Source organism: Lonchura striata, chromosome 2 (assembly GCF_050655825.1).
Source record: "Lonchura striata isolate lonStrDom1 chromosome 2, ASM5065582v1, whole genome shotgun sequence".
Lineage (NCBI taxonomy): Eukaryota > Metazoa > Chordata > Aves > Passeriformes > Estrildidae > Lonchura > Lonchura striata.
This window is the reverse complement of record NC_140704.1, coordinates 130,960,386-130,978,953: the sequence shown is the minus strand read 5'-3', so window position 1 is coordinate 130,978,953 and position 18,568 is coordinate 130,960,386. Positions and strand designations below refer to the sequence as shown.

At 37.4% G+C, this 18,568-nt stretch overlaps 1 long non-coding RNA gene across 8 annotated transcripts in view; it reads right to left on the bottom strand.

Moving 5' to 3' along the window:
• LOC146768425 (uncharacterized) overlaps positions 1-18,568 on the bottom strand; it is an 89,136-nt gene that overhangs the window by 22,729 nt on the left and 47,839 nt on the right. For 2 of the 8 annotated variants that reach the window (XR_014952982.1, XR_014952987.1), the window contains one exon: positions 2,861-2,928. The exons of the other annotated variants lie outside the window; for them this stretch is intronic. This is a non-coding gene — a long non-coding RNA (uncharacterized LOC146768425). The remainder of the gene's footprint in view (positions 1-2,860; positions 2,929-18,568) is intronic. 8 annotated transcript variants of the gene reach the window in all.

The window sequence follows — 18,568 nt, the reverse complement described above, 5'->3', positions numbered from 1 at the left end:
TTAAAGTAATACATTCAGTTTAAAAAAAATCCCGAAGAGTTTTATATTGATGTTGTACTTTTGTAATGAAATACTATATTATCTCTGAAAGACTAATTTTACAAGGAAGATATGAAGTATCAAAATACTGTCACAGCGTCAAATAACTTTTTTCTCAAATCTCTCCCAGGCCTGGCTTCCATGGCAGTGTGCATTGCAGATTTTCTCTTAGAGTGTGCTAGCTATGCTTTTTAGGCATAAACCCTGCTTTTACTTTTGGGAAGCAGTTATTCCAGGAACAATGGCATAATGGGTAAGATAGAATCATCCTTTCCATATGATCCCAGCAGGTATAAGAATTTCAGGCATAAGGCATGTTCTCAAAATACTTGATTTCAAAAAGAAATAGAGCCTCAGAGTTCATGAGAAGTTTGGTTCAGTTAGAAGAGTTATGAATTTGTGAGCCCTGTTTAGTTATAACTGACAATGAGTCAGGGACTCTCTAGATTCAGAACTGTAGCAAACTCAGAGGTAAAGTTTTTACCTTCTCCAAGGTCAGCTTAGTCAATCAGCAAAACAGTTTGGGATTAGAAACTTAAACACCCATTACAAGTCTAGCAAAGGGAATAATTGCCAATTTGTAGCTCCTAATCTGTACCTAAAGTAATCACAAATAGGGCTCTACCTGAATAAAATAGATTTGTATCCTAGCTGGGGGCCTTTGGAAGTTGGTTCTTCTCTCCATTGAACAGGCAGAGACATTTAGCAGCTAATTTAAGACACTTTCTCTTCGAAGGACACCTAAATCAATTGTATTCTTTCACCCCTCATCCAGGAGAACAGACATGCAGACAATAGATTAAATGCTGGACACAGCAACACTCGGACTCACATGATGAAATTAAATTGGGTATGTCAGCACTGTCACAATACAAAGGAAATAAAAAGGAAAATGGAAAGGGACCTCAATACATGCTTCTCTGTGGTTAAATAGGTGACATGAATTTGAATGCCTGACTTTCCTACAGTTTTGTAGTAGCACTGGACACTGCCCAGGCAACAATCAAACCTGAGTATCCCATTAGAGACAGTACTCCACAAACTGCACAATGAGTCCTTCCCACAGGTTGCAATTCTTCATGAACTGCTCCTTTGTGCATCTCTTCCACAAAATTTTGCCCTTCAGGAACAGGTTGCTCCAGGTTTGTTCCCCATGGGGTCACAAGTCCTGCCTACAAACCTGCTCCAAACCCCTGCAGAGTCCTCTCTTCATGGGGCTACAGGTCCTGCTGGGTGGCTGCTCCAGTGCAGGCTTCCCATGGAGTGACAGACTCCTTCAGGTACATCTGCCTGCTTGGAGTCCTCCACAAGCTGCAGGCAGATCTCTGCCTCATCATGAACCTCCATGAGCACAGCTGTTTCACCATGGTCTGCACCAGGGCATGCAGGGGAATTTTTGCTCCAGTACCTGAAGCACCTCCTCCCCTGCCTCCTTCACAGACCTTGGTGTACTCACAGCTGTTTTTCTCCCATATTATCACTCGTCTCTCTGTCTGCAGTTGCAGGGCTTTTTCCCCTCCTTCTTAAATGCTTTATCCCAGAAGCAGTATCAACATCACTGGTGGGCTCAGCCTTGGCCAGCAGCAGGTCCGTTTGGAGCCAGCTTCTATTGGCTCCGTTGGACATGAGAGAAGCTTCTATCAGCTCCTCAGAGAAGCCACCCCTGTAGTCCCTTGCTACCAAAACTTGGCCATGCAAATACAAGTCCTTCCTGATTTCTTTTGTTCAAGTCAGCTAAAACTCAGCTGTAATTAAGTCACCCATCACCTGTACCTGTTGCTTAATTGCTGGCTTATATCACAAAGGTCAAACTTATAACTTGTGAGAAAAAATACAGTATTGTGTATACTCAGGTATTTCAGAGGATGAAGAAACAGGTAAATGAGTACACAGAGAATGTTAATAATTTTATAAAAATATGGAAATGAGAGAAAGATAAAAAAAAATGAGAAAAGCAAAAAAGACCAGAGTATTTAGCTTATATCACAAAGGTCAAACTTATAACTTGTGAGAAAAAATACAGTATTGTGTATACTCAGGTCTTTCAGAGGATGAAGAAACAGGTAAATGAGTACACCGAGAATGTTAATAATTTTATAAAAATATGGAAATGAGGGAAAGATAAAAAAAAAACTAAACAAATGAGAAAAGCAAAAAAGACCAGAGTATTTAGCAGGAGCAGTTCTGAGCTGTGCTTTATACTATATGGAAAATAATTTTGACAATGGACTTTTTATTTATTTAACTTTTGGGGAAATATGAACTGTGCACATTTTTTATGGCTATATTACTTATCAAGCCCAGGAACAATCAGCAGTTAAAGAGGAAACAGCAAAAATAAAACCAGATCAACAGTACTAGGATAGTATAAAACACCTGGATGTGAGCCATTTTCTCAAATCCTTTAATATGGAAGGGACATTGCTTAATGCTGTAAAGTCCTAGTGACTGTTGAAGCTCCAAACAAGGAATTGTAATCTGATTTAAATTTTAATTGAAAGAATTGAACCTAAGTGACTCAGAGAGATGAGACTTTGAAAGTTCTGAATATTAAATTATTCTTTTGATGGGTCAGGCTACATGGCACTGTGCAGTGGGTATGCCTTTGTTGATGTGGGCTGCAGGAACAGTTCCTTGGGGAACAAAAACTTCTGCTTCATTACTCTCAATTCTCTCCAAATTACACTGACACAATCATATGCATCTGTTTATCTCAGAAGCTCTACCATACCTGCAGAGCTTTCTTCTTTATGCATAAAAGTAATTATTTTAGCCTTTGTAATCTTATTCCCCTGAGTTGCTTTTCCTCCATAATCTTTACCTGGAAGACTGTAGCATTTAGACCCAAACTGCAGCCTGGAAACCTCAGGAGTTCCTGATTCTTTCCATCTGCATAAAACAAAAAATAGTTTTGCAGCTGCACTGGTTACCTTGTGGCTAGAGTGAGAAAGACCATGGTCATAGCAACACAGCCTAACTGGAATTATATTTAATTTCCCAACACAGTTACACTGCTTTTTTGACCTTTGGTGAATCATATAATAACCACTGGCCAGCTGTATCAACACTGTATTGAGATGAGCAGAATTGCCAATAGTGTGACTAAGCACTCCTTACACTGAGCACCAAAAATGTGATTCATTATTGTGAACCTTGTTGACCAAGTGGACACTTACGTTTACTCTTCAGAAGCACTGGAGGAGGAGGACAGTACAACCCTGGCTCTATTCTTCTAGACACATCTGGAGCTCTGAGTCATCATCAATTGATGAACTGGCAAATTTCACATTTGTAGATGGTTTGCTCATTCAAGCATTCTCCCTGGGGTATGGAGACTTCTAGACTCCAAAGCTTCTCAGCTCAAGGGAATCTGTCTATTCCTAGGAATTCGATGGCTTTCATTATCTTAGTCTCCTTTGTGTTTAAAAAGGGAAAATTTAGATTTTTAGATTTCAGACAGTTTTTACCATTCATATACTTAACCCAAAGAGAGAAGTATTTGAGCTACTGTGGTTCTTCAGTATTTCTCAGTATAGTTTTTTACTTCAAACTACATTTAGGAAATATTATGGCAACTGGTGTGAATCTGATTCTAAACTGCCTCTCCAGTCAATGCAGGAGGAATGTAGACACTAGTTTTGGTATGAAAACAAAGCCTCTTTGCAGTGGATGTCTTCAGTTGGGCCACTACTAATTCTGTGCTTCACATTCTTAATGTTGCATCTGTCACAGCAAATTCTTTCTCAGCTGAACATGTTGGCTGATTCCTTTCTCAGGACCTCTGGTGGCTTACAGGAAATTAAGGCACTGTATGTGCTGCCAGTGCCCAGGTGCTGGTAGAACAGCTACAGGGTGGCCTCTGTGAGGAGAGGCCAGAACTGCTCCATGCTGCACAGAGTCATTGCCAGCCAGCTCCAATGGACTCAGTGATGGACAAAACTGAGCCTCCCAACAAAGTCAGTGGTGCCTCTGGGAAAATGGGTGAAAATACTGCCCATGAAGTGAGGAGTAAGCTAAAAAACAGTGAGAAGCATGCCTGAAGTTACCAGGGTCAGAGAAGGAGAAAGGAGAGAGTACTCTAGGTGTGGAGCAGAGATTCCCCAGCAGTCTGTGCAAGAGAACACAGTGGACCAAATGTGGACAGTGTGCTCATGGAGGACTCTAATCTGGAGCAGATTCATTCTGAAGGACTGGAAATTTTGCGGAGAACCCACAGTGGAGCAGGGAACAAGTGTGAGGAGGAAGGGTCTGTAGGCACAAGTTATTTCAGACTAACCATGACCCCTGTTCCTTATTCACCTGCCCTGAACATGGAGGAGAAATGTAGAAGAGTCAGGAACATAAGAGTGATGTTGAGCCTGGGGAAAGGAAAGGGTAAGGAGAAGGTGGTGGTTTAACCTGTCTGTGTTTTTCCATTATCCAAACTTATCTTAACTGTCAATAAATTAAATTCATTTCTCACCACACTCTGTTTACTGATGACAGTTATTGCTAACTGATTTTCCTGTCCTTATCTCCATTGATGAGATTTTCCAATCTATCTGCAGCCCCTCTACCCTGGACAAGAGTCTGTGAATAAGCAGCTAGGCAAGGATGCCCCTGCAACTATTCTTTAAGTTCATTTTACTTTATTTGATGATATACTGGGCACTGTTTCACTTCTGTGGACATACAAAATTTTGCATCTGGCTTAAAAATAGAAGAACATAGAGAGGTCAAACTATCTCCCTGGGTGTAATTGTCATAGTATCATCCTGAGCTGAAATGTCAGTATATGATGTTACAGAGTAGTTTGTGGGATCATAAGTATCAAATTTCTGCTGTAATTTACTTAAGTGTTATGAAGGAACTGAAAAAAATTAACTGATTTATGAATTGTGATGACTATGTCTTCCTAAAACTGCCTCATGACTGGAAGTGATTTTTGAGCAAGCTTGGTACAAAATCAGAAAAATTGCAGCTAAGTAAACTGCTCTAGTGAACAAAATGACCTTAGGAGAAAGACTTTTAAACACAGGGATAAATATAATATATGAGAGTTGAATTAGGATTACTTTAGTAACAGAATAATCTGTTAGAGTTCTTGAAAACTGTAAATAATGCTAATCAAGTTGATACACTTTGGATTTAGTAAGATCCTTCTCCAAACACTCTTAAAGAAATTTAGTTGTGACAGGAAAAGAGTTAAGGTTTTCAGATGGATGAGCAAGTTAATAAGCTACAAGAAGCAAAAGAAAGCATTATTACCTAGTTTCTACAATAGAAGTATCATAAATAAAAGTCTCTGACAATATTTTTATTCACAATACTCATAAATTAGCTGGGAAAATTTTGTGAGAAAGTTTGCTGATGATACTAACTAATAAAGACAAAGAATGAAGGTTAATAATTAAACCTGCATAATAGTAAGGGACTTGGAAATGAAATGCTATGTAAAAGTAATTATGTACAAGGGAAAAACATATTTAAAAAAAAAAAACCTCCTACCTATATGATCTTTTCTGAGCCAAGTATTAGTGTTTGAAAAAAAGCTGTTAGGAATATGAGAGAGAAATATGTGAAAGTGATACTTCAGTACACTATGGCAGTAAAGTGAATGTTAGAAGTTGTTAGAAATGGAATAGTAGACAAAAAGACCCAAAATACTGAAAAATCATTATACACCTTCATTTCGAATTCTATTTGAAATTCTGCCTTGATTCCTCCACTTGAATGGCATAATTTGTGTAGTAGCAAAGTAATAACATTCTATAATGTATCTGTGTTTGAATAAAGAGTCTACATCTACAAGAATGAGCAAAATTATCACAGTTGTTTCTTTTACATAATAACTGATGATGTATAGGAGGATTTTTCAAACAATATAGCTGAGGGGAAACACAGAAATTATCTGAAAAACTGAGTTATAGGTATAAGTCTATAGCAAGCACGTTTTCACTGACTTACCCTGTAAATGATTCAAATGAAGCTAATAGGTGGTAGGCTTTAAACTAGCCAAAGTAGATTCTTTACACAGCACACGGGTAAGGTGCTCATCTGCTTGTTATAAATTACAGTAGACATTAAAAGTTAACATGTCCTCAACAAATGAATTGATAAATGCAAAGAAACCAAACCTCTTTGGAGTAATGCAGTAGAAACCTACCACCATAGGCACAAAGAGTCCTCCAGACAGCACATATCAAAATATAGGACTGCTGAAAATCATAATAAGGCAAATTTAAAATAGCATCTTGGAGGAAGTGGCTCAAAATACTAGACTAAATCCCTTATTGTCATTTATGTGTTTATATATCGAGTTGGTAAAGAAACAGCATTTGCTGTTTGAGTTGACTCAGTGAGGAATAAGCTACCAAGCTTCCCACTGTTTCAGCTAACTGAAAATTCAAATGGAAATTTGAAGGATCTGCATTTACTGAATTCTGCATTTCATATCAACCCCTACATAAGCAGATATATTTAATGTCAATATTTAAATAGGATAAGTGCATGTCGTACTTTTCTGCCTCTTCACTGAAACCCGACACAATGATAATCAACCACTTGGGGGATGATGAGTTTTGGGATAATGATCATGAAAATACATTTTTGAAAGTTATTATAACAGGAATGTTCACCATTGGAAATTGAGTTTTAAACAGATGAAGGCCTAAATTGAGACAAGTATTTATGTGTGTCATGTTATGACAGTCTCCCTTTTAAAGATCTTTACATTGTCAAGATTTATATTGCCACTGCATGTTGCTACTTAGTGTGACTCATGAAAAAACTGACTTGGCACACTGAGGGCAGCTGAGTACTTCTTTATTAAAAACTAAGTATTAATCTTTGGAATAATTCAAATTTAGCCTCCCTAATACATTAAGTTAATTGGTATAATTCTATGTGCTCATCTCCTCTGTAAAAAATGCATGTGCATGGCTTGGAGTAATGTTGAGGGTCAGTAAAAAGTGGTGTCCCCCAGAGGTCTGTACTGGGACCAGTGTTATTTGATATCTTCATTAATGGCATAGACAGGCACCCTCTGTAAATTTGCAGATGAGCTGAGTGATGCAGTTGACATATCTGAAGGATAGGATGTCATCCAAAGGGACCCGGACAAGTTCAAGAGCTGGGACACTGGTAAATTCTTGAGGTTCAAGAGGACCAAATGCAAGGTGCTGCACTTGGGCTTGGGTTGTAGTATCAACATGGGCGCAAGAGCAAGCCATGTCAGAAAGAATTTGGGGGTGCTGGTTGCTGAGAGGCTGGATGTGACCCAGCAATGTGCTCTTGCATCCCAGAAAGCCAAGTGTGTCCTTGGCTCCATCCAAAACTGCATGGACAGCAGGCAGAAGGAGGGGATTCTGCCCTTCTGCTCTGCTCTGCTGAGACCCCACCTGCAGTGCTGCATCAGCTCTGAGGTCCCAGCACAGAAAGGACAGTGACCTGTTGGAGAGAGTCCATAGGAGAGCCACCAAGATGGTGAGGGGGATGGAACAACTCTTCTATGAGGAAAGGCTGAGAAAATTTGGATTGTCCAGCCTGGAAAGAGAAGGCTTTGGGGTGACCTGATTGCAGCCTTCCAGTACTGAAGAGGGCCTAAGGAAAAATAAAGAGAGACTACTTACATGTAGTGACACAGCAAGGGAGAGTGTAGAGTTTAGATTCCATATTATGAAGAAATTCTTTAAAGGTGGTAAAGCACTGGGAGTAGACGCCCAGAGAAGCTGTGGATGCCCCATCTCTGTAGGTGTTCAAAATCACTTTGGATGGAACTGACAATGATACACACACACACAAACATACACACATGTATAAATCTAAATCTAAATCTAAATCTAAATCTAAATCTAAATCTAAATTGAAATCAAAATAAATAGAAATAGAAATAGAAATAAAAATAGAAATAGAAATAGAAATAGAAATAGAAATAGAAATAGAAATAGAAATAATAGAAATAATAGAAATAGAACTAGAACTAGAAATAGAAATTAGAAATAGAACTAGAAATAGAAATAGAAATAATAGAAATAGAAATAGAAATAATAGAAATATGAATATATGCAAGCAGGAAATGAATTTGAAATTAATTAATTATTTGTCATCGTTTCTCAAGACAAGGAAAGATACTTTTCTAAAGGTAAAAGAAAATAATTCAAAATAAGTGATATAGTATGTGAATATATGTGACTATAGTATGTGATTAAGAGTTTTTCAGATGGCTTTCTCAAAGACCATCACTATAAAAATAAATTTCAAAGCAAAATTTTATTGATTTTAATAGATTTAATACCCCTTAGTGGATTTTATAATGCTGATAAATTTTGACCACCATGTGGTATCTTACTGGCCCTTGTGAGCAAACAAGGTAACATAGTTAATTTTGCCTTGTAATTTTGCATTAAGATTTCTGCAGTACTTGCCTCCATAGTTAACAGCTGCTCTTTAACTATTTTGGATAAAACAAATAGACAAGGAAATGACAAAATAGAGCCAGGATGTGACTTTTTAGTCCTAAAATAATTAAATTTGTCAGTGAAATTTAAAGTCTTTCACTCCCTGAAAACTACAAAGTTTGTTGTGGTTTTTCATATATTTGCCAGTGTTTTGAAAGAGGCCAAGGAAAAGTGATTTTGTCAGCAACCTACATATTACATATATAGATGCACAACAGAAAACCAACAAAAATCTAAACAGAATGGGAAAAACTAGCTGACAAAAGAAATAGTACTAACATTATTTCCCCTCTGTCACCATTTCCTCTCCCTTCAGTATGCTGGAAAGATAAAAAGAAATGGGTTCTTTATCAATAACACTTGGCCATGAATTTTTGATGCATAACAGGAAACATGTTGCACTGTATCTGTACAGGACTAAATTGATTCCACAGTTTAGATTTTCCTCTGGGCATTTTTGTGGACAAGAAAGAATCCCTTTTACTTGGATAATTTTGTATCAGAACTGCATGCCACCTTCTTTAAGTGAGACATAATTATGAATTAAAATATAATTCATAAAATTGAGGTAAGGCAAATATGTCTTCTGAGATTATTTTGTACCAAGCAAAACCTATTATGTTATGTTTTCAAGTTCATTATGTTAGCATCCCTAATTCTTCAAGAATGTTTTCATTTTTCTTCAATCTAGCTGCAAACTACAAATTTAAAATTGCTAAATGTATTGTAAGCATTATTAAAAGATGGCCACAAATAGCATAGCAATCTCCCTGGCTTGAGAAATGCAAAATAGAATTATTATCAGCAGGACTTTCCTATTTGTCAACTTCTCTCTCATCTTCATCTCAGGGGTGTGCTACAAAGTACATTAGATGAAAAAAAAAATTGTTAACTAGAGGCAGAGTGGACAGCTGTCTTCATTTATTTTTTCTTACTACTACTGTTGCTGGAAGGATTGATGTAAGAATTTCAATTTTGTTTTCTATACACAGCTGTGAACCTAACCCTGGGAATGAAAGCTATGAAAAGCAATAGGATGAGGCTACTTGTGAGAGAAAGAGGACATGAAGGTAGTTCTGGGCACCAGTTTTCATAATATTGCACTTTTTTCCACTGCTGGGGGTGTCCATGAAGGGCCATGCTGCTAAGTCCACATAGTGCCCCAGTGCCACAGAATTATTGCTGATCTTTCCTCTCCAAAGTATCTCCTCTCACCAACAATATTTTCACATTTCTTAAACTACTTTTAGAGCTGGCTCTTCTTATTGAAAAGTTCCTTGATAATTCCCTGGTTATTGTTTAACCTTCTGCTCGTCATCCTCATTGCTACCTTGCACTGTCTGGGGTGAAATGCACTTGGGCAGTGTTGGGAGCTCCCCAGACATATGTTGGTACACCAAAGTTCATGTCTTGTCACCTTTTTGTCAATGTGAGCATCCCTATGACCACCCCAAGAGCTGATATCTCTTACAACTAATATGAAATCATAAGAAATTTGAACCCACTTCTTTCCCCAGCCACTCATAGCATTATGATTTTGGAAAAAAGAACATAAAAAAAATAAATAGATTTGGAAGAAATATTTTATTTGTATTGACATTTAAAACAGTAATATATAGCTAATATCTATGCTTTGGTTTGAATAAAATAACTGAATGCTTTACATATATATACTTTTTTTTCTGATGTCTTGCAAGCTACACCATGGAAATATTTTGTGTTCCTAGTAAGCCAAGTTTAAACTTCAATTTAAATATTTTATTCAAACAAAATTATGCAGTCAATGAATCTGCTTTTGTAAAGTACATGCAAAATAATTTTCTTTCATATTCTGCATTAATTTGGGATTTTTTGGAACCTAGAAGTGTCTGGGCCTCTAAAATTCATCATAAATTTGACAGTGACACATTTAGTCTAACTTCCCCTGTTGGAACCTCCTCTGTTAGCAAACTTCATCTAAGTCTTCCTAGAGCATACACCTTTGAGTTTAAAAATGTGTGTTTTCAGTCCCACTGGAACACAGAACAAAGATCTCCTTTCACTTGGATGCTCTTGAAAGATGTTTTAGTTCTTCCATCAACACTATGAGTAGCCAGAACATGTAGCCAAGAAACTTTTTCCTGTGCCTGTTGGCAGAAGGATAGAGATCCTAACGAATCTATTATCAGTAAACACAGTCTTTATTTTCAGGTTTTTTCAAGCTGTGGGTCATTACTTGAGGAGATGTCAGTTGTGCATATGAATGCACCAATATTCTTCTTCTGAAAAGAATAATTTTGTCATTAAAAGGGGATATTTCTCAGTCTGTATTTTAGAGCTGAATTTATAAACTGAAGGTTCCATGACAGAAGTAAAGTTGAAAGAATTAAAATTATATTTTTATGCAATTTGTTGTTTCAAGACAACCCTATTCAGACAAGATTCTGTAACATAAACGTTGAGTCTAGTTCCAACATCAATTGCTGTAAACTGAATGTCTCACACATGTTTATGACTATTTTGGACATCTTTTACTATATTTCAGAGGAAGACTTTTGCTCGAGTATATATGACTTTATTAAAATCCTAAAGATGGATTTATGCAGTTCTAAATCTGTTAAAATTAATTGAGGTGTTTCAGGCAGATGTAAACACACTGCAACAGATTTGGAGAGATATTACAGTAAAGGTCTTAAGATTGTATATCCCAGTTTAATTTTTTTTAATGCTGGCATTTTTACATTCTCAGTTCATTCACTTATTTTCAAATATTAGTTGTAGTAATATAAAATCTTTTCCCTGCTACATTAGTTCAATGCTGGAAGGTTTAATTGGCATAGGCATGAAAAACACTAAAGCTGGGTTCCAGGCTATTTTAGTTTAGGAAAACTGTCATACAAATGCTGAACCCTACTTCCAGCAAGGAAAAAATGTGCAGCAAAACTTTTGTTTCCTAAGGAGATGATACTTCAGATACTGCCAGATGAGAAGTCACTAAATGAAAAGGTCTTCCACATCTTTTAAGCGTTCTGCACTCAGGAACCAAATATTCCCATAAAAGCCTGTGAGTGACTGTTGTTTCACTTCAGAGGCAATGATAAAATGACACTGAAAGGGAGTTCAGGATCATGTTTATTTAAAACCAGCTGGAAATTAAACTCCAGATAAGCCATGCCCTTTCCATTTAGCAGGACAAGGACAAAGGCAGAGACTATAGATTGAGATAATAATTTAGAGAAGGCAAAGAGCAATGAAATAAAAGCCAAACAGTAACAACAGCAATATTAATAACAGAAGTTACCGCCTCATCGGATGCTGGGCTTGATTCTGCATTGCAGCTTCCAGCACTGGCATTGCTGCTTTGGTCAGCTCTACCTGGCTCTGCTCAGCTCCCTTTGGCTTGGCTCCTTTCAGCTTAGCTCAGTTCCTCCTGGCTCGGGTCAGCCTCGGCTGTGCTCAGCTCCTTCTGCTGCTGTGCCTGCGGCTGCCTCCCACCCTGGCGCCCCTTTCTCAGCACCACCTCGGTGCCTGGCCTGGCACGCAGGGGAAGGGGATGGCCATTGGTGGCAGAGGACGAGTGCAGGGCTGGTCCCTACAACCTCCCTGACGGACAGAGGGAGACAAAGTAATGTGGTTCCAGGGGTGCTTTCCTTTTTTCTCCCCCTGGAACCACGGCCCCCAGCAAATATGTCAGTGGTATAAAATAGCAACCTAGCAAGGCCCACATGGCTCTAAATTCCACCCCCTCTCTGCAACCAGGATAAGTCTCATGAAGTTATGGAGGTTTTTTTCACAATTATACAACAATTAAGTAAAAAAATATTTAGGGTGCTGACATTGCATCGGAGGTTTAGTCTGAACAAGCTCTGTTTTTCTGAATTATATAAAGAAGTCCAGATGGTTTAAATGCTAATGACATAACAGGGTCTGAGGACTGGGGAATAGGGAGTTATTAGCAATTTATGATGAGCTAAGACAACTCATGAATCATGTTTTCTCTCCCATTTTTTCTCACTCTTAGTAACTGCATTTTCATTTTAAAAATTCTTCTGCAGAGTTAACAAAGACTCTTTGACATGCATGACCATGCGAGTAGTTGATTGAAATTTAAACTTTGTGTGTGTATATATATATATATATATACACAGATATATATATATATATATATATATGGTTTTAGTAAAGAATTTTATTATGGTGGTATCATGTAAACCAAAAACATAGATTAATAAAAGTTACTGTAACAATAACTAGTTCCTTAAATAACTTTACCTCAGAATGTCCAGTGAAAAATGGGTCAAGCTATTGGTAAAGGTAGATATTATTTTGTTGTTCTTACAAATGTAATCTGAATGCCATCCTTTTCGTCCTCCTTCACCATACTGGTCTGCTATGGCAACTGGCTAAACTAGACCCCCAAATTAGTCAGGACCTATAATAAACAGGTCATTATCAAAGTGCCATCCATGTTGTGCAAACCCACTTTAGTTAGAAAAGTGTAGAACTAGACTATAACTCCAAAGCTCCTGTTTTATTTTTAGCTAAATAGAAAGCTGTCATAGCAGCATCTCACCTAAAGTTACTTTTTTATTATAACTCGAAATTTTGCTTTGATGGGGGCCTAAGAACAACTGCCATAAGCTTTAAACTGCTTTCTTTATCTTCCTGTAGGTTAAAGTTTTCTTTGGTTTGTTTGTTTGTTTAAAAAACTACAGGAAATACAACAATCAGGTCAATTTGCTTTGAGTCTGAGAAAAACAGGACTCATTTTTATGAGTTCTTAGCTCTCTGCTAAAACTAAAGCTTGTCTCATTCTGGAAGGAGCAGATATGTAATATACATCAGTGATGTTTGCTTTCCTCTCACTGGAAAAAGCTAAGAAAAACAAACAGAGTATGAAATAAAGGGAAGTGAATCACTGTGGTGGGCATCACCAGACTCCTACACAACACAAAAGGTTTGATTTAGCAGAATTATAGGCAATGTATCTGGGGCACCTGTTCAGTTCCCGTTTATTTTCTGTTTCTTAAACATCAATCACTTCAAAACTCCTGCCTTTTTAAAGTTTACTTTTAGCAGTGGTTGAGCATATGGTAGAAGCTCCTGTGAGAATGAGTATATTACCATGCATAGATAAATGACAAGTGACAGCATAAAGACTTGAGTTAGAAGGAAATAAAAATTCTCTTCAAATACTTTGCAAATACTGAGGTTCCAGTCAATTCCTTGGCCAATATTCTGAGCAGTCACATCAATCAAATTGAGCAATTACATTTTTTTTTGTATGTAATTGAAGAATGTGAGTTTCTAAGGAGAACTAGTAATAATGATACCTTGCAGAAAATACTGTCCCTAGGGGACAAAGGGAACAAGCTGCAACCAGGCAGCACTGAGAAGAATATTTAGTTTGATATCTATCATAGAATAGTTTGGATTGAAATGGACCACTAAAAGCCACCAAAGCACAACACCTCTTGTAATAAGCAGGGACATCTTCCCCTAGATCAGGTTGCTCAGAGCCCCATCCAACCCAGTCTTGAATGTAACCAGAGATGGGACAACTACTTCCTCCCTGGGCAATTTGTTCCAAAGTATAGCTACCCTTATAGCAAAGAATTTCTTCCTTGTAGATAACATGAATCTACTCTTTTGTAGTTTAAAACCATTACTACTCTTACTTTTAAAACTGACCCTACCAAAAGTTTCTGCTCATGTTTCTCAGCAGCCATCTTTAAGTATTGTAAGGTCACATTAAGGTCTGCCTTAAGCCTTCTCTTCTCCAAGCTGAACAATTCCAACTTTCTCAGCCTTTCCTCTAGATCAGGTATCATTCAGATAATGGAAGTAATATAAGAAATGCTTTTTTAATGACTATATATCTTTTCACCAATATGTTCAAAAGGAAAAAAAAAATAAATCCGCAAAACAAGGGATTGTATATGGAAAGGAAAATGTTCAAAGGACTGAAATGCTGATATGCATTATAAAGTCTGAATTCCTCTTCTCTCTTGTTAGTGGGAAACAAACTGAAAAATCCCAAGCCAAAACGGACAGAGACCACCACCAGAGGTATGAATCAGAGGATCTGAATACCTCTCTGAAAGTGCATCTCTCTCCCCAGCTGTAAAATATCTTTCCAACTTAGTTGTCTTGGATGCAGTGAATTGTTCCACCTCATTAGGTCCAACATTTAGATCCACAGAAGTATTTTAAATAATCACACATGTGTAAATTATAAATCTTTAATCAGCGTGTAATAATGCTTCTGTCAATTAAATCTTGCCTTGTCTGCAGAGCCTGTTTTAGCAAATAACCCTAGTGCATAACTGCTTGAATGACTAGAGAGGGGGGAGTAGAGGCTTTCTGCATCCCATAACCTTCAGAATTTGAGTTTAGGAACTATTTATAGATCTTCTGGCTGGGACTAAACATGATGCTCATAGAGATGTTAAGAGAAGGCAGAGCAAACCCAAAAGTAGTTGTAATTTTCCATTGTGAATCCTTAGCTTAGTTGATGATGATTATATCTAAGGATTTGTTTTTATTAAAGTGATAGATAACAACATTTATATTTGTTTGTTTGGATTATCTTTGGATATGTTCTTTTGAATAAATACATTAATTTCATTTAATGTATTTTGGTGTAAAGTTTAAAGTAGTGATATAGATTCTTTCCAGAGTTTCTGTTTTGAAGTAGATGTATTAAGAAGTGAGATAAAGGCATCCTCTCTATGGACAGACATCCTATATAAAAGAAAAAGGCTATTTATTTTAGATGCTTTTTTCATAATAGAATTAATGTTCCCACTTATTTCCATTGACCTGAAAGGAAGCCTGATCCTCTGAAGAGCCTTCCTAACCTGCTTATTCTGGATGGATATTAGTGTCAGCTTTCAAGATAGCATCCCTGTATTCCATTTTGCCAAGTAAAAGGAAGGGGGAAGATGTGTATATTGCATCTGCCTTGTTTTTCAAGTTTTTAACCAAATTATAGGATGATTGCTCATATATTACTTTAGAAAATAGATATTTTAGGGAGAAGAAAGAAAAAAATTATGAAAAAAAATTTATTATGTTAAATTTAAGATTAAATATATCTGCTTTAATTTATCGTTTTTTATGTGTCGTGTCTATAGGTTGGGGCATGTAAGTGTGTTTGACTGTTAATAGTTACTTTGTTTAAGATTAGAGGAACTGTTGTCCTTGTATGACAAGTAAAGAAACTTATCAAAGATTCAGCAGTGTACTGTAAAGGACTGAAATAAAAAGGAAGGTGCCCAGAATCAACCCTTAATGACTTTTCCCCCTCCCGAATTTGAATGTATGTAAAATGCCCTTTTGGCTTTTTTTTTTTTGCCCTATTTTTTAGGTTCAGTTGTCACGTCTGTAATGTAGTAAGTGCAGAGCACTGTGGAATAGTATACATTTAAAAATTACTGCCTAATATTGTTTAAATGGGAAAGTCACATTAAATAACATTCAAACTATTCTTGGAATAGGAGTCAAGGTCTATCTCAAATAAAAGAATCAGAATGCTAGAGACAGGATGCTTCGCTTGCTACTCCTTGTGATGGCAATTTTCTTTTTACATCAGAAAAAGTAATATAGTGAACAGAAAGACAGATGTGAAAGAAAACAGTTCAAACATACTGCAGCTGTGAATTACCCAAGGGATGCCATCAGGAAGCACTGCCTTAGTTGGCAGTTAACTTCTAGTGGATAGGGGATAATTGAAAGAAGTATTACAATGCACATCAAAAGGGTGGATTGATCCCATCAGGTGAAACAGCAAGTGATAAATCACAATATTTAAATGCATCAAGGAAACTTAGAAGTCAGCTGTATTCCTTTGGCAGCTAAACAGAGGGACAGATCCAGAAAAGAAGGAAAATCATGGTAAGGCCAAGACTATGAAAAGTCAAATAAATTGAAACATCTGGGCAAGAATCCTATAAATATATATATATATCCCATCTTAAAAAGTGAAAAAAACCACAATTACCAGATCATATCTCTGTGTGTACATCTGATATGTACAGTAATCTAAATGTCTAAAGCAATATATAGATCTTTGTGATGCTATTGATTGTTAAGGGAGTTACTTACATTTCTCTTGCTTAAGTAGCCTCATTTGTAAGTCACTTATGAGTCTCCTATTAAGAGACGTACTTTCACACCTCAAAGCCCCCAGACTGTGTTATTGTGAAGGACTGTCTGATGCTGAGACTGTGTCCTCATCTGTTCTAAGCTGAATTTTTCAGGTGGCATAGAAAAATCTGCATCTGCAGATGTGTTTTCTTTTTCATGTAAACAGAACTGTTTTTAAAGTCTTTGCACACCTTTATTCTACCTTTGTAGTTAAGAAAAATGAAAAATTGAACATTAAAAATTGATTGAGTGGAACATGTCTCTACATTCAATCCGTGGCTAGGGTCTGCTTCTTACAAATATTTTAGTAAACATATGACAACAGTTTTTTTGTAGAAATCAGGCACACAAGCAACAATCTCCAAAAAAGCAATCAGCATCTGGGACTCATCTGGTCACAGATATCTCTGGAGACTTGAATCTAACTAAGGGCCAAAGTAGGACTTTGCTTCACATGGGGTGACTTGAATAGAACAAGGATTGTGATGGGAGTTTTGGACTCTCTCTTAAATTTCAGTGGATAAATGGATCATAGAATCATAGAATCATTAAAGTTGGAAAAGGCCTCCAAGATCCTCGAGTCCGACCTTTGACCAACTACCACCATATCAACTAAGCCATAGCACAAAGTATCATGTTTGGACATTTCCTAAATACTTCCAGGGAGGCTGACTCCAACCACTTCCTCAGCAGCTCATTCCAATTCTTGACAACTGTTTCAATGAAGGAGCTCTTCCTGATGTCCACCCTGAACGTCCCCAGGTGCAGCTGAGACTCTCCCCTTGCACTGGCTGCCTGGGAGAAGAGGCCAGCCCCCATCTTGCTACAACCTCCTTTCAGGTAGTTGTAGAAATTAATATAGTATCAACAGTCCTGTAGTTCCCCAGATCCTCCTTCCAAATCTTCATATAAATGCACATCACACTGACTAACTTCCAGTCATCTGGGGCCTTCCCAGTTAACCAGGATTGATGATAAATGATGAACAGGGACTTGATGAGTTTTTCTGCCCTGTCCCTCAGTATCTTTGGATTAATTCCATCTGGTCCCATATTCTTGTGGGTGTCTAAGTGGCTCAGCAGGCCTTTAACTACTTCCTCTGGATTGCGGGGCCTTTTTTCTTCTCCCTGTCCCTGTTTGCCAGCTCAGGGGGCCAGTTACCCTGTTAAAGACAGGCAAAGTCTTTCTGTTAAAGACTGAGGCAAAGAAGGCATTAAGTACCTCAGCTTTTTCCTCATCCATCATGTTCTCCTCCATATTCACTAAAGGATGGACATTTTCCTCAGCCCTTCTTTTGTTGTTCATATATTTATAAAAACACGTTTTATTGTATTTTACAGCTGAGGCCATATTAGCTCTAGCTGAGTTATCTCCTTTCTAACTTTCTGTCTCGATAACCTAAGGACACCCTTGTACTCTTCCTGAGTTCCCTGCCTTTTCTTCCAAAGTTCATAAACTATTTTTCCTCCCCCTGAGTTCCAGCAAAAGGTCCCTGTTCAGCAAGACATTCTTCCCTGCTGGCTTGTCTTTTGATAAATAAGGACAGTGTGTTCCTTCACCTTTAAAATTTCCTTCCTAAAGTATGTCCAACCTTCCTGGACCCCTTTGTTATTAAGGACTGTTTCCCAAGGGACTCTCTGAACCAGTTTCCTGGTTCAGGATCAAGTTGCTCCAAGCATTGGGCTGTCAGGTTCAAGAGGCATCTGCCTATATGGGACGTCAGAAGCATTAACCATATTTTTGAAAAATCCACTAAAACAAACATGAGAGATTATATAAACATTGAAACACAACACTTGTGAATGTTCCTGACATATACAAGGAATAATTCACTTCTGCTATGCCATTTATGGTTTTGCATCAGCAATACATGTCCAGCACCTTGGGATATCTTCACTAGTAAAAGCTTAGATTTCTAAGGAATTTAGAGTTAGCTTTCAGTACAATCCAAATGTCCAGTGAAG